This window comes from Diadema antillarum, unplaced genomic scaffold, assembly GCF_040938485.1.
Source record: "Diadema antillarum isolate AM-2024a unplaced genomic scaffold, OU_Dant_1.0 scf00000151, whole genome shotgun sequence".
Lineage (NCBI taxonomy): Eukaryota > Metazoa > Echinodermata > Echinoidea > Diadematoida > Diadematidae > Diadema > Diadema antillarum.
This window is the reverse complement of record NW_027271040.1, coordinates 1,443,548-1,461,677: the sequence shown is the minus strand read 5'-3', so window position 1 is coordinate 1,461,677 and position 18,130 is coordinate 1,443,548.

Sequence of the window (18,130 nt, the reverse complement as noted above, 5' to 3'; positions counted from 1 at the left end):
TCGCAGGTTAATGGGTCCCAAGTGCCAAAATCAGAAGCTGCCAACACAGTGAGTGCTATGTGATGTCATTCATCTAGTCAAACTGAAATATTTCTGAATTCAGGTGACTCGTGATCCATTACAACAAAGTCCTCTGGACCTGCAGATTTCTTTTGCTTTATCGAAATTTTGTTACATATAGCAGAACACTGAAGTATATAAAGATATATATATAATGATTTTAGAACCTGAATTTTTGCTTCGTTATATTGAGGGTTTTGTTATAATTGTGTGTCATAAAAGGAGTGTACTGTTTTTGTTTTGTACATACTTAAAGTGTACCTTCTGAAGACAATGAGTTATCAATTAACAATGAGCTTCTTACATGTATATGTAGATCTACAAAATGAATCTATGAATGCAGATTTTTGTTTTTCTACATGGGTATTGCCTTTTTAATGCATACACCTCCTGTAATTCTAACCACAGTGAGAAAAAAAAGAAAGCATCGTCATGGTGACCCCAGGAAGAGTTCGTGTTCAGGTCAGGCTGGTACGTGTGCCAGTTAGGCGAGGCCCTAGACTATGCCAGCAAAACGTGCCACGTTTTCACACATGATGGCCTCCTAATTTGCCTTTGTGACCAACAGTGCTGCCTCCTCTGTGCAAACGGAGTTTAAACCTGTATAAAACAACCATTGTACTATAAAAAAAACAAGGGTGGCCTTTAAATGTAAGTGGTCTTTACAGACATGATGATGACCGATTCGATTCCATCAAGCACTATCTGTGGTTAGTGAATGTCTGTAACATGTAAGCCTACCAAATATGAAGATACTTATATATAGATTTTATATATAGATATATGTGAATGCAAAAGGTTGCAGCATATCAGGAATTGTTACATCACAGAAAGAGAACAGTGCAAGAAACTGTCGTAAATGTCAATCTCTTGTAATCTCAGTCACCACTTTGGTTAATAGCCCTTATTAAAAACAGTAAGAATTGAAACAAGTTTATTACTCAAGATTCATCATGGCTGGTAGAAGAGATGGACAGGCCCCCTTTTAACCTCTTCCATACTGGATTCGGGAATCCCCATAGACTAAATACACAGGTCACCAGGTTCCCGTAGGAAACGGGTTAACATGTTTCTCTCTGTCTCTCTGGGTGACTTTTGCAATGGCCACTTAAACAGGTGGACACACTGGACAGGTGACAACTCCAACAGGACGGCTATGACCTGTCCAGTTATCAGCTATCAACTAGATACTTGAAAAAAAAATGTACCATGAGGGTACCATCTGCTTTGCTGTGCTATATACAAGTACTTAGTCACTTTTCTTTTTCTAAGCACACAGAAAACTCATGCTCCACGTCATTCTACCACTTTCGTTTTTCTTTGCATCCACACACATCAAAGGCACCTTTAATTACTGAGAGGTTTTAAAAATGCTGGGAAAATTGTGACCTTTATTCCCAGTATGCAAAGTTCTGTCAAGAGAGTTCCTGCCAGGATTCAACGAGCTTTGTTTGCTGTGATAGCCATTGTTTCCGTTTTTATCCGTCAAGTGCTCAAGAGTTGGCCAGTGCATTGAACTTCTGGGATGGTATCATGTTGAAACTTCATTTTACTTCCATAACAATGTACATCCATTGAAGTTCACTTTTTAATGCATCTATTTTGCATTTAAACAATGAAAGCAGAGTTAAGTATGCATAGAAATCAGTCGAAACTGTAGGAAGATGGTAGCAGTAAACAGTGGATAAAACTGTACTTGCAATTGATTGCCAACAGAAAATTGAACAAAAAGTCGAAATTGGAGAAAATTTGGAGTGGCCTGATTATAGAATCTTTCATGGTCAATTTTGCCATGTAACTGAACAATGAAGCAACCGACACAGTAAAAACCATTTTAATGTCCTGTTAGACATACATATAGCACACAAATCTCATAGGTAAGAAATTTGGTCTATTCAAAACAATGCAAATAGCCATGGAAATAGCAAAACATAATACTTGAGGAGAATTATGTTGACTATGGAATATCAATTTGAATCAGTTTGATGGCATCAAAACTGAAGAAGAACCCCCTCCTCCCCTTCCCCCCCCCAAAAAAAAAAAAAAAATACACAGCAGTGGTTATGTGTTTTAGACCCTGTGTGTAGTATACAACTGGCCCGATATCGATCTTCAGTTGTTATTGTACATTGTGTGTTGCAGTCATAAATACAATCTAGTTTATAGATGGCATTGATATTATATGAAGTGTCATTCATCGTGAAGTATATCTAATTACGTCCTTGCTTCGAAAGGGGAAACCCGTCAAGAGTTTTAACATTTCTCATCTCCTCTGAAAGTGCCTGCAAAGAGTCTTTCGGTTTCCTTATCAGGAAAGTGGTGACTATTTAGAGCAAGGAGTCAGTGATGAATGCTACTCAGCTACAATATACAGTAATAGTGAGGGTACTGGCTTTGTGTGGGTGCAGTCATACAAACATTTAGATTATTGCACAGTGCAAAGTTGATTAGTATTGGCTACAGTGACATACATGTATTTTGTTCGATGAATCCTTGATTCTGATTAGTTGAAATTAGGGGCATAAATTCGACAGCTGTTTTCAGCCGTATAGGTACCCAAACTGCCCCATGGTATTATACCACCCCACAGTACTGAACAGCCCTCTCGTAATTCGTAGAGGGTATACACAAGTACATTGGATTGTACTGTAAATGCTTGGCTTCCATATAGCACAAGAGGTGACCTTGAATTGTTTGATGTGATTACAATGCAAACATCCATGGCAGCACAGACAATTTATTCACAATATTATATTGTGTGAATTGGCTACAGCACGAGGGTGGTTGACCAGGTAAAATTCAATCCATATTTAGTTGGTATATTAAACAGTTATGGACTACTTTAATATACATTGTATGCGGGGCATTCCTGATGCTATACCCCTCAGGATCTCAACAATACCTCCAAAAGCAGTTCACATCTGTAGACTGTTAATAGTGATTTGTCAATCACCTTTAGCCCACCCTAAATGGAAATATTAGCAATTAATGTCCACCCAATCTGCCTATCTGCACATCACTCCTTCTTTTCCTTTTTTTTACTCATACACTTGTACATATGGGCCGTGACATGAGAAAAGGGCCCTTAGGGCATTAAATACTGAAAATGATTTTTCACCTCCACATTGTAGGAGGAACTCTGATGTATAATAGATATGCAGGCCTCTTTCTAAAATTCCACTCCTAAATGCTCCAATTACGACGTTAAAAAAACATGTTTTGTCCAAATCCTGTCACTTTTTGATGCGTCTATGCATGTGTGCACAGTTAGCTAGTTGATCTCTTTTTGTGCGTATTGCTTTGTCAAACTTCTGCGCCGTTTTGTGGCGTTTGCACGCAGCGGCTCTAAGGGCCCTTTTCTCGCGTCATGGCCCATATATATTTACGTGTATACTGGTACATGAATATGCCTTCAACCGTCCATTTAAAGTAATGATACATAGTGATCACTGTTCACGCAATACAATGATTTGCCCTCTCAGTTATTTATATTCAATAAATCTAATCACAGGGGACATGAAAAGGCAAAGTGTATCACAGTAAAGATGATTATTTAAGATCTGGATTGCTCCTGTCAAAAGTGTCACTTAGCTGCCAGTGACTATAGAAATGATACCGACTAAACCATTCCATTAAGTCCATCTATGTGTGAACCATCAATTGATAAATCCATAGGAATGCATTCACATAGAACAATGCCTACTTGTAAACAAACCAGCTCTTACAAAGCTCAGACAAATAGACAGATTTTTAAGGTATTGAAAGCATGAATATGATAATATGGCCTTCCTTGGTTCACAATGACCCATCTTCCGAAGATTGGGTGTTCGTGCGACACAGTTATTCCCCATTATTCTTTGAAGTGCATTCATTCGATGAGGATAAAATGGGTGTTAGGTACAGTCCTTAAGCCCTAATTAATGTGCGTTGTTCACCAATTGGGCCAAGCACACTGGAGAGCTTTCTTTGCCAGTTGGCCACAGCTAACTGTCTGGAAACTAATTGTCAGTGAATAGAGATTACCTAATCCCCCTAATCCTTTTTGCATTTAATACCATTACAATTCCTGCTGCTTGACTGATGCTCATTGTTCTACTCTGAGTAGCCTTTGCTTGCTTTTCTTTGCAAGTTGGGATTATCAAATACAGAAGAAAAACTTGGCAGGTGTACAGTAGAGGAAGACTGTGAAGGAGTGTGGGCACTTCAAAGGTTACAGCAGAATCCATTGATGTGGTTTGAGGAGGAAGTTGGGATTTGGGTTGGGGCAGGATGGATGTCTATAGCTTTGTATTACTCTGACAAATTGATTTGTGTCAGAGAGCCAAACTTCAGTTCATCAGTTAACCCGTTGAGGACGGGCTGATATTGCTACAACACACATATTTCCCATAGACACCTGCCTGAGTATACTCGTGACTCGTCTTCAATGGGTTAAGAGTTGGAGCACAACGATGGCAAAGTTAGCGCTTTTCAAGCTGTGCATGAGAGCGATATATGCAAGCAAAGGCATATCACTGCTGTAACTGCTAGTATAGAGTCTCTTTTCTTGTCTTTTTTTTACTCTGTAGAATTGAAATAATTCTCACTTTTCTTTTGTGTAGTGCTCATGCACACAGGTTTTACCATCTTTCTCCAATGACTATTGATGAATCTTCAGGACTGTGAACCTTGAAGTGGGGATTTTTCAAGCAGATAGTCATAATCATTTCTTTAGCTGTCTTTACAATGCCTCATTGCTTTCTCCTCTCTTGACCCGTTCCATATGGGAACCTGGTGGCCTGTGTATTAAGTCTGTGTGGTTTCAAAACCCAGTGTGGAATGGGTTAAATTTTGCAGAATGAGTAAAGCACTCTAATATGTCATTTACAGATGACTTGAAGGGAATGGTATGTGAGCTGAGTTCACTAACTCTACACTTGATGTTTCAAACTGATGTTTACTGCCTTTTTTTACTAGGTTTCACAGTAAGATATTCATTTCATATTTGCCTTATTTTTGAAAATTTTGAATATGCGTTGATATGGCCTTTCTTACAGACATAAAATGAATGTTGTTTGGACGTTTGGGGAGTCATCCACTCTCTTGTCTATGCATGCATGATGTAAATATGCAAGCTACTAGTACCACTAGATTTTAACAGCACATTGTTTTCATGTCAAAGTCTCCAGAGATTTTCTTTCTGTCTACTTTGTATATGTGTGTGAAATGGACAATATCCCTTAAAACCAGAAGTGTTTAAATGCTTTTTCATTTTACAATCTTCGCAAGAGCCAAGATTAGCGAAATCAAAAATGCAACCAATAGTTCTTGTCTAAACTGATATGCTTTGAAAGCCTGTGGCAATCTGCAAAAAAAAATTCATGCCGTGAAAATCGGTCATTGGCTCCAATTCGTAAAAACTTCATGATTCGAAAATATCTTGCTTTAAAGTAGTATTGTCATGGGCGCTGCACTATGAGCTAGTTCAGTGGTTGATGGACATGATTAACTATAAGAAAGTCTAATCTGGGTGTGGCCAATACTGCACCCTGTATCAAACTTTTGAATGTTTTGTAACATTATAAACCTACCAAGTCTAATGCATTAGGTGTGAGGCTCAAGCCTCAGGGATCTTTCTCACACTCGCATGCCTGAGGAGCTCCATCTCATACCTCATAGACAATCAACCAAAAATAACCCCTCCCCCCCCCCCCCCCCCACAAAAGTTAAATTTTCAGGCAATATTATTTTTAAGAATGGGAATGTGCCAAAATATCGTAATTGATATTTTATGTCGTATTCACAATTTACAGCTTAAAAATGATAAACTTACAAGTTTATATCCCATTAGAGGTGGGACGCACCCTCCTCCTGATTGATGATTCAGATCTCATGGTTTAGCTCGTGTAATGCCTTCATACATACATGGCCAGTGCCACATTTTTAAAAGTGGAGGCCCAGTATATATTTCTGGTGTCACTTCCGTTTTGTTTTTTGTTTTTTTATTTTTATTTTAAGTTGGGGCCCCAAGGGGTTAAACCCTATGTATTCCTATATATTATCCCCCCCCCCCAAAAAAAAAAAAGTGGGGGGGGGGGGGAGGGCTAATGTGGGGGCCGTTTTATCATGTTATAAATGTGCTGTATTTTCGTGCTCTTAATTGCTTGAGAACCCTCAATTTTCAAGGGTATACTGTGCAATCATAGAAAGTGATGTTATTATTTGTCCAGCCATCAAAGACCTAATTTCTTTGTTGACTATACTGTGAAACTTGACTGTTAAGCATGGTTATAGATATAAATGTTATTAAAAATACAACTTATTTTTGTATGCCTATATATATAATGTATATGTTTATTACCATGTTATGCTGATAACATTGCGAACCATAGAGTTGAGGAGTATGAAAATATATGGTGATTTTGATTGAAAATATCAACACTTTAGAAGATATACCAGTGAAATCTAATGTACATAAGATTAGGCACATGAATGCAATGGGTCATGTTAAAACACCATAGTGATATAAGATATGATTTATGTTTATAATGTATACAGGCAGGAGATGGAAAATTATTACTCCTCAAGTTTGAATTAAAAACAAAATTCAATTTTCCATGCAAATTAATTAATTGTACATATTCTTCCCTTACAGCGTCTGCAACATTATCAGAGTACTGTGGTGATGAGTCACATACATTATTGTGTTTGTATTCATGTGTGTTTGTATATAATATGATTATATGTCTGTAGATAGCATATAGATAGATACCAGAAGTATACATGATAATATATGCCACTTAAGGAACATATCACCATCTCATTCAACACATTGCCAAGTAATGATATTCAGTGTAAAGGAAAACGTCCTTCTATGAAATGTATTTCTTTGCAGATGATACACTAGAGATGAAGTTTATGAATATTTGATTAAAGTTTGTTTTTTATGCATCCTGCACTTATTTTTTCAGTCCTGATGTGACTGAACATATTTTTCTTTTTTGTGCACATCTTGTTGCAATTTGGATGTAGAGATCCTGTGATCAGCATTTATGAATGTGTAGAGTTTATTGCAGTTGAAGCTGATTACTAATTTCAGTTGTGTCAATGTCATTTAATGACTTGTACAGATAACTAATCAAATCATATCTGTTACGAATCAAGATGTCTTTCATTGTTAGCTAATAGACCCATTGTGGCCTATTTGTTCAGTACTTTTCGAAAAATTACTCTCGGTTTGTTGTAATGAAAATCATATGTGAATTTTCTGATGAATGACTGAAATATTCAACTATATATGTTCTCTAAAAAAAGTTTTTCATTATTTCTGCATAATCAAAACGTTAATAATTTTTGCCAACTAAATTCTTGTGCATTAATTTTGTTGCTTTGAATAATCTTATTAAAAGCTTGCCCACACTTAGAATGACAATCAATGCGTGTGAGTGGTGTGTAGTATTATAATATGCAAATAAACATCTTTCGTGCAGTGATAGGCCTAATGTTTTATTGCTTGTTTTTAAAACATAAAAGTGCAAAATGGACTAATTTAGCATTGATATTGATAAATTACATATCAGTAAATGTTGAAATCATTGCATTCAGGATAAACACTATGTTAAAGTCAACAAATTGTTGGATGGATATGTCTTTGTGTAGAAATCCTTAATCATTTTGTTTCATTGAAATATTGGTAATTAAAGTGAACTCTGTAGTTTTTTTGTTTTGTTTTTTTGATTTGCCGTGTGTGAACAATGGCAAATAAAATCAATTTTTTAGTAACTCCATGTAAAATCCCATAACTACTGTGTGTGAATGCAGCTATTGTAAAGTCTTCATGTAGGAAGATATCGAACATTTCCTGTAACATTCCCCCATTCAGACTAGAAAAATCTTGTCTCAATGGGAAATATCAGAGACCATGCGATTTGTGTCTGCGTGTTTGTATATATGTCACAACGATGGTTTTAATCTGAGATCATTTTGAATGATCAGCTTGTAAATGTACATGTACAACCCGAGTAGTTGTCTCATAATAAAGGCAGGGCCTCATTGCAGCATGTGCTGTGTGGACCCGACCGTGCTCACGCCAATAGCTGGTGTGAACGTCAGGAGTGCCATGTTCAAAGTGTTTCAGAAAATAAAGAACACACCTTGTACTGTCAGCTTACTATTAAAAAAACTGTTCTACTTTTCCTCAAGTTAAAACCATAGGAGGATCTCAACCAAGTACACAAGATTGTGATTCATACGCATCAATTACTGTATACGCCATATATTTCACGAGTCTAAATTTTTGTGAAGCAGGAATTCCCAACGATTTCGCGAGTGGTTAAATTTCCTGTACTGAACGGAGAAGTGTACACGCGTACATCACATTTGCATTGGAATCAGAGTCGATATTTTCTTGTGTCTTTAGTTTCGCAAATAGCGCCTGACTCGCGAAATTCGCAAAAATGAAAACCTCACGAAATTTTTGGCGTATACAGTATATATTCAATGAGCTTCAGCTATAATATGTCACAATTATAAGCCAGGGCTGATGTGTTCTGACACTCACTGAAATGCTACATGAAGCAACCATGATATGAGGATCGTTTGCATATCAGGTGTGTGTATACCAGCTCTATATATATGTATGTATTTTACCTCTGATTATGTTCACTTTTGTCAAAATACTGTGTATTGATAAAAACAAACAAACATCAAAGGAAGCAGTTGATTTATGCAAACTAAGCTTTGCTTTATTAGATCTCTCTGGACTCCTAGATTATCCAAGACTTGCAGAGATGTACTGGTTGTTTCATCCAATATCAGATTCATCATGTATATCTATATCACTTGCATTTGTTGAAAAGACAAAACAAAACAGAACAAAGCAAATGTAATTCACAAAGTTGCTCTCTTCAAGGGGGCAAACGTGTTCTGTGAAATGTGCAACGTCCATGTCAGGATCAGCAGGATCAGTTTTCCTATTAAATTCAAACAGTTAAAATCCTGGTATTTTGTGATAACCCTCATACTGAAGAGTACAATGTACATTCTGACATAAATGCATGTGTTTTCGGTAGTGATAATTGCCATAAATTGCACTAAATTGTCTTGATGTCTATAAATCTACTGTTCATCTACTATGTATATGTATTTGCCCATTGGCTTTTGAGTTGAGGCGACCATATGTTGCGAATAACACTCATATAATTGGGTTTTTCCATTTCATTGGCAAACGAGCCAGCCTTAAACTTTCATCAAATGAGACGGCAGTATACAAACACCAATGTATATCATTATTGATTTGTGTTTTGAGAGTATGCATGTGCCTTCGTTCAGAAAAAAAAAAAAATGTTCAAGTGCAAAATTTATGGAGTTTCTTCTTCCACACCTTACAATATTTGCATTTAATGTTTGCCAGTAACACGTTGCACTAGTTGGTACAATTTATGGACAGTCATTGTTTCTTATACTGTAGCCGTTGATATTTTTGCGTGATTAATTTTTCACGCTGAGCAGCTCAAAAACATATTTGCAGGTTCTTGAATTCGGGCTGCGCCATTGTCAACCCATTCAAAATGTGTAAAGATAATTGTGAAGATATTTGCACGAGTTTTAGAATTCGCACCAGCCAAAAGGAAAGTGAAATATGCCAAAAATTAATGTACCGCAAAAATTTCCCTGTTTACAATAGTAGTCTGCTGAGGATATGAAGATGTGTGTAGATAATCATGTACAGACTCGAGTGCAGACACAATTTGTCATGTCCTGAAAGCGATGATTTTGTGCAATGTTGGAGGTAGCACGTCCTAAATTCTTCTTGGTACTTGTCTAGTAGTTTACAAACATGCCATACATGTCTGTCTATTTTGCTATGATGATGTAGTGCCCCATAAGTAAGTTTGTTTTTGAAATGTGTATCTTTCGACTTTTTACTCCTAAGATTCAACTCAACAGCGACACTTCTCAAGCAGAGCATTGTAATGTAACATAAAAGAATTTTTTGTTTACAAAAGAAGCAGTCCACTCTACAGAACGACTGTATATGCCATATATTTCCCAGAGTTTTTATGTTCCTTAATTTCGCGAGTGTATGTAATAATCAACTCTGATCTTGACATGAATGCAACATACACGCTTACATTTCTCCATTCAGTATTGCATTCCACGATAGTGAATCTAACCACTTGCTGTATTGTCCGGACGTCCAGAATCACACACACAAATAAAAACAAAACAAAACATAGACTTGCAATATATATGGCAGGAGTACACCTGTACAAATGTCACAGTATTCTGTAAGTCACTGGGTCATGATGTCTTTAAACTGCCTTCTTTGTGAAGCTTGCTCAAAGTCTGAACTCATAATGACGGGGTTTGATGTATTTTCTCGTTTAAATCAAATCCTGGTTGGTGGCATATTAAAAGTCTGTATTATCTTTTCCTGTCTCTTAGTCGTGGAATAGAACACAGGAAGTATGTCTCTGTTTTGATTCGCAATGTGTATTCAGTAATCTTTTGAAATCATTTTCTTACAGGCAGTATAAGTATTTCTTTTTTTAATGGTGATTAATGGACATTTTGATAGTAAACATGAAAATGGTCACTGCCATACACCTTCAGACAGTGCCTTTTAATCTTGTGTATCTCGCCCTCCGCTTGGGTGATTGTGGCAGAACGGAATACTTGGAATCAGCATTGTTATTTTTATCTTCCTGACATCAGGGCATTGTATGAATGTACCCTACACCTTTCTCCTTTTTTTTTCAAATGTTCCATTTTTAAAGTGTGGATATTAAATGATGGTCTTCTACAAGTGAAGAGAGAGAAAAAAAAAAGGCGATGAGTATGTCCCTTTCTTTTCCAGCGTGCTGGATAGTGGTCATGTCTCGACAGCGACAAGATAAAATGGATGTTATGTGGAGTGACCTACGCTTGTGATCTTGAACAAATATGACAAAGGGAAAATGTTGATGTGAAAATAGTGAAGTGATGCATTTGTTTACAAATTTCAAAAAGTGATGGTGAACTGGTAATTTCCACCTCCTCTATTGCACATGTGGGTGCGATGGACGTCACTGTTTAATGAGAACTAGTGAAACTTGAAATACAGGTAGGTGTACCAGTACCTTCTTGCCATATGTGACTCTGCACCTCAAAACAAACAAAAAGTCGCCAGACATGAATTTTTAGTTAAGACCATATTCTGAAAGAGCAGACTTTAAGCTTTAAAATGATGTATAACTCAAATCAAATGGACTCTCCTAACCTATCTAAATATTTGAAAGAAAGCACAAACTCAGGAAAAGTGTGAACTGAGAAAAGATGCTCTGAAATACAGTGTCTATTCAAGCGCTTAATCTTTACCAAACCGTGCTGGCTGTGCGATGAATGGGACAAAAAACAGGCAGTAAACCACCAGAGTAACAACAATGAAGGGATTATCAGATTAAACTGAAATTAAGCATGCCTCATTAACACATTCTGTTCATAATTAATGCTAACTCTCAAAACAGTAGCACTATCATTTCAAAAGTTATTAGAGTTGAAAGTGAAGAGTGTGGACACGGTTTTTCAGAAATGAAAAAGGGATTCTAAAGACACACCTAATCACACTATTCTACCAAAAGTGTTTGAGATAAACTGCTAAAAAAAAAGAGAAATTCCTGCCCGTTTTATAATACCAAATTTTAGCATAATGTAAAAGAAGACCCGCTCTTTCAGAAAATATGAAAAATTCAAGTTCGGCTAGGTTGACCCATTTCACTTATTTTCAGTCCTCACGCAAAATCAATGTGTGCGACTTTATGTTCGTTTTGAGGTGCACGGTCACATATGTTCAATTAGACTTTTACCAGTGTTTCACTGCGCATAAGCAAACCTAATATGACCATTAGAAACAACAGTTGAACATGCTCTATTCTCTGTTGTATACTTGTAGAGGTGTACACTTGTAAACAGGCAAACTGTTGAGTTATTCCTGCAGTGTTTCGATCTGTACATTGTTGTCCTGGGTTTGCAATATGGTGCACTCCCATCATAACGAAAGTGGTTATAACAAAATATTTGTAATAACGAAATAAAATTCAGGTCCAAAAGTTATCGATATATCTTTATACGCCATACTGTTCAGCTATAACAAAATTATGATGAAACAAATGAAAACTACTGGCCCCGAGGACTTCCCTTATAACGGGATGTGCACTGTGTTGCATTTGAGGGATATGAAATTTAAATATATGTGTGGATTGAGTGAATGCAGCCATACCAGTAGAGCACATCAGCTAGGGAAAATCAGACAATCCGTTGAAAAGTTATGAATTTTTACATTTTCGGTGTTTCATCACTGGTTGAGAAGACTACTGCAGTTCCTGATGTCATATATGGGCAACAACATAATGAAAACAAAGAGAATTCCATAAAAACATCATCCTTTTATGAAAAGTACACACACCTTCGGCTTGCTGCTGACATATTGTCCCTGCTTTCTGAAAAGTGTTCTTTTATCTATGCTATAAAAGAAAAGCCATGTGCAAGTTTCTTGAAGTTTTCTTGATAGAGCGTTCACACGTGACATCATAAAATGTGAGTAGTCTTCACAACCAACTTACACACACCACATATTTTCTTGTTTTGTTTTTATTATGCCGACAACTTTTTTTGTTTTAAACTTGGTATGTATACATAGATACTCATCAGATAATAAAATCAACGGGAGCCACTTACAAATATAGAAATCCCCTCCAAATTCTTGTCACACCTCAAAAGCACAGCTTATCCTGTGGTTTTCGCATACTGTGTTTTTTCCTCTTACCATCACAAACGTGCAGGTCTGAATCATAATATTTCTGCCAAAATCTGTCACTGTTGCCATTCTCACTGATGCGAGCTTTAGGTGACGACCCCCTCCTGTTTTTTTCTGAAGCATGAGTTGTTGCGTGTGGTCATATCGCGTCATTAAGTCCTCCCAACTCATTTCTGTTTTTCCTCTCAAATCATTTTCTATTCATTTTTTTTTTACTGTACAATACACTCTTAAAATGTCAATACCTTGGGATATTACATATCCCTTCTCATTTACATGCACTTATCAAAATATCACTATATAACACACAGTTTATGGCATTGCTAATTGCTTCTAACAAAGATTCCTCTTTTTTTTTTTCTCGTATCTTCTTTCTTTTTTTTTGAAAAGTAACATGGCAAAGTTTAGTTACATGAAACAATGGAAACTCACTTTTGATAACTTTTATTTCTGCTGTCAAACGAGCAAATACACACAAAAAACACGTATAGTGTACAACCCATCCTTTTCCTTCTCTGTCAGTACTTTGCTAGTTGCTTGCCTTCTCAACAAGGCATAAAAAAAAATACTAATTATAGTTTGGATCCCAACCCCATCCCCCCCCCCCCACAAGCTTCCATGACACCCCCATTCCATTTAACACTAACACACACCCACACAAACATGCAAACACACACACACACACACACACACACATTTTCATGGTGGGACTGCAAAAGAAAGAGTATAATAGTTCTGGTATGGCATCAAATCCTCGTACAAATCATTAACCAGCGTACGGTTTTATGCGGGGCGGAAGCGGGGGCCCATTACGATAGGAAAACCTTCTAACCTTTTTGCCGACCACTTTTGACGCTTTGGCGGGAATAAAAAGTGTTCATTGACGAAATCAGATTCCAAGCCGACACAATACTGAGTAGCTACACATGTCAAACTATAACACTGCAGTCTTTTTTTATCATTATTTCTTCACAACCTTCTTATCCTCAACTATGTCTTTAATCACGACAACTTTTCTCGATATGATGTAACTGGCATTTTCCACAGATTTGATCCCATAGTGATCAATCATGGCACCAACCTACTCCATTGTCAGAAGGCTGCTTTAGCTTTTCAACAACAACAACAAAAGTTATTCAAAACAATGACACATGTTCCAAAGTTTGAATACAAGTGTGACAAAGAACTAAACCTTATATATGTTAAAGTTTGACTGAGTAAGCTGATGGGTAACATGTTTAGAATATTCCTCCTTACCCCCCCCCCCCCCCCCTCTCTTTTCCCCCTTGGGGAAAAAAAAATGTAAGAATTAGAATTAAAATCAGGAACCAAGTAACATGAAAGTTAAAATGAACACACAGAGAAAATGAGAATCATATCTCTGTCACTCTCACTAAAATTGACTTTGAATGCATTTTAAAAAAATATATACAAGCAATTAGTTTCATTTTTGCAAAACCCACTTTAACTCCAAGAGGTAGATATAACAAACAGTCAGTCCTTGTTCATTCCCCTACACATTCGTCAAGAAAAGACAACCACATATCATCTTCCGGACCAGCGATCTGGTATTTCATTTTTTTTTTTTTTTTTTTTTTTTTTTGGCAGGGTTTTTGTCTTTTTCTTCTGTTTTTTGTTTAAATCAGATTAAGGGAATAGATCAGAGTTTTCGGGAGAACAAGCAAAACCTGTATTTTGGCCAAGAAGTATCTGCTCGTTTCCCACTGATGGGACAATCGGAAGCGGACAGCTTCTTTTTTGAGAGGCCGTCTTGTTGGGGGAAAAAACTAGAGAGAAAGGGGCCTAACAATACACGATAGTAAGATGAAATACGAACACAGACTGGATATACGACCTTTTCAACACAATAGACATAAACAGATTTTTTTTTTTTTTTTTGCGCTCAGATACGTGTAATACCGCATGTACACATCATGGTCAGGTTTCAATATTTACTACACGTAGATACATTTACATACCCATAAATCCCCGTAATCTTATTTTTTTTTTCAGTTGCAAGCATAATCATTGTGAAATTCATTGTAAAGATCAACGAAGATACACATTTTTTTTTTCCAAGTCATTTTGGGCAACCCTGCTCCAGACAACTTTAATACTCATCTCCACAACTGAACTCACAAATAAAGAAAAAAAAAATATGTCAGAGGAAATAAGTAAATATGAGCAATTTTCAGTATTTACAGCATGTATAATGACAGAGAAAATAATGACAATCATTCAGCTATTTTCATTTTCATTTCCTGACGTCACATGTACACAGAAACTAATCACGGCGCACACCAGATTAACACTACATAATATGCAACATAAGCGTCTAAAATAGATTTGGTTGAAAAAAAAAATTACACAGACTTACAAAAAACTGCTCAGTCATTGTGCTGCTGTACTACAATCTGCACTGGAAAAAAAAAGTTCCCACAAAAATATTCATCAAATTTACATTTATGTACCCATAAATCTTATACTTCAGAGGATCAATATATCGTCAGAAGAAGAGACTTCCAAACTCATATACACAAGAAAAAAAATGAAACAAAACAAAACAAAACAAAAAAACCCACAAGATCTTCGATCCACTATTTCAGATAACATAACAGAACATAAAGAACGATGACATTTCATACTACGCAAAGAGACAACACAGTACAATATGGAAATGTTTTGAGTAACACAGGTCGTGCACATGATTGGATTACTCTTCCTTCTTTCCACAATCAGGTTGTAACATAATCGTGCACCATATTATATTTACAAATGAAAAAAAAAAAGTATGCAAACAAGGACCAAATTGCAAATGCCACACAAAGGCTGGCAAATTGTTTGTTGTATTTTTTTCCAACAGTGGAATATCACTTAATGCAGGTTGCACGTGGGTATATGACTAAACAAAGCACTGTACTTCTACATGGTATCACGAAGCATGGATGACCCAAGCTCCGTGCAGCCCCGCCGGGACGATCGGCGTCCCATGATAACCTCCCAGCCATGGCCAACCATACCACCTAGGATGGGTAAACATTGCCCCCCCCCCCCCCCCCCCCCCCCCCCACCAGAGTGACGACTCATCAAAAAAGACTTCTACTACAAAGTGGCAGTGTCCGTAAAGGCGTGTGAGTGTTCCATTCTAGGATTGTTCTCTCATTCAAATCGCTCCATCTCTCCATCTGCCCCCCCTGGTGGCAAAGGAAGCGCCCTCTCTCTCTATTCAACATCATCTTGGAGCATGACTCCGTAACCATGCCATCACTAGATCAAATCTTTCCACATCACAGTCTCAAATTTTTGTGACTCCTGAAACTCGGATTCAGAGAAATGCAGCCGCACACCTTGACAACTCGACCTGGATGCATCGAGATCGAGCAGCGAGCGATTCAGGTTGACATCGGTTGCCATGGTGATGATGCTCTGCTGCAAATACTTCAAAGAAGGACATGGTTGATAAAGAATAAAAGAAAATACTCGCGCATTGAGCTCGACCGATAAACACAGTATATGTCACTCACAACAATCACAGTTAATGTACATACATCTCCCTGATAATGTGCAGGTTACTCAAACTGGCTTGAAGTCTATCAATGAATCTCTTGTCTCACCCTCAAGACACTAAAGCAGCATTCGAGAAAATATACAAGCATATACTACAATTATGCTATACCTTTGTTTTGTTTTGTGCTCCTCCATACTGTTGTAGTGGTAGTAGTAGTAGAAGTAATAGTAGAAGAAGAAATAGTAGTAGTAGTAGTTGTGTCAAAATAGCAATCACAAGTGTATGTACAAGTTAACAGTCATGGAATCTTTTTTTTTTTCCTTTCATTTTCATTTTGTTTTGCAAAAAAAAAAAAAAAAGATTTTTCACAGACTACACATAAAAACTTACAACCGTATACTCATAAAATGTTGCACTTTACACAAAATACACAGTGATGGTGTACACTCGTGCCTTCCTTGTTTCACTTGACATGAAAACTCAGTCAGGAGGACACAAGTCAGTTTTATCTCCCTGGCAAACTCTTTTGAGAAGAGTTTCGACAACGAGGACAACCATTACACATTTCCTCATAAATGATTCTGCAATCCACTCCCAAATATTGGTGCACTGCTGTCATAGCGAAAAGGCCATCGATATCACGGATCCCCCCACAATAGCTGTGAAACTCACTTCCTTACTGATAACATCTGATAGAGGGCGCAATACACTGCAGTCGTGTCTTACGTCTGCGGATATGCTCGACATGACAAGTTGGGGAACACTGCCATAAAATGAGGCCTTTGGACTTTACTCCGCATCAGAACTTCCTAAAACTTCCAAAAGGTGGGAAAAGGCTGTAAACAAGATGCCATCGTCAGGTGGTTACTCAAATAAATTCAATCTTTATGGATATTTCTAAATTTATTATTTTTTGTTTAAACTCAATGTGACGATGAGAAAAAAGGCATTCCTACTACGACTTTTTTTCTTCGTTGTAATTTTCAGTGCACTTCTGTTCCTAGGGTAACATAGAATCGGTAAAACATTTTGAAATCTATCCGTTATGATATCACTCCAGGCATACATTCATGCATTGTATCATATTTAGAGCCATCTCCCTCTTAGGGACAGGCCCTCCCCTCCTCAACACAAAAATAATTTAAAGAGAAAATCTAATGTCTTGTATTACGTACATGCCACTGACTTCCATTTAATCTTGCTACTTGACTACATATAATTCGTGCTTGCTAAACCACCCCAAAAATAATATGATAGAGAAAGTATTGAAATGACATGAAGAGTTTGAACGCAAAAGCAGATAAACACCATTTTCAGAGATTCTAGTGTATGGTCATCTTCAAACAACGGAGAAAAATGAAACGTTTCAAATGATACTGCACTCGTTATGTAACAAGAAATATCTTTAAGACATTATGAAAATTATCACACTGATTTCAATTATTTTCTTTGTTTTTCAGCAGCTTCAATCTCAGACATCTCCAGTTGATAAAAATGAATTATATCAGTTTTTGCATTTAAACTCTTCAAAAAACTTTTACTCTTTTACCAGCATGATCAAACGAAATATTGATACCCTTTGCACCACCGGGGGTGAATTTGGCAACACCGCACGATTCTTGCAGCATTTTGGTAGCTCCCATAGCGGGAGGGCGAGAATCACACGTTGGCGTGATCACTTTCATCGGAAAGTGGCGCTTTTTCGGCGCGACACGCTCATGGCGATCAACATTTTCCAGCATCTTATCCCGACTACGTGCATCCTTTCATACTGTTGGTCAAAGGAG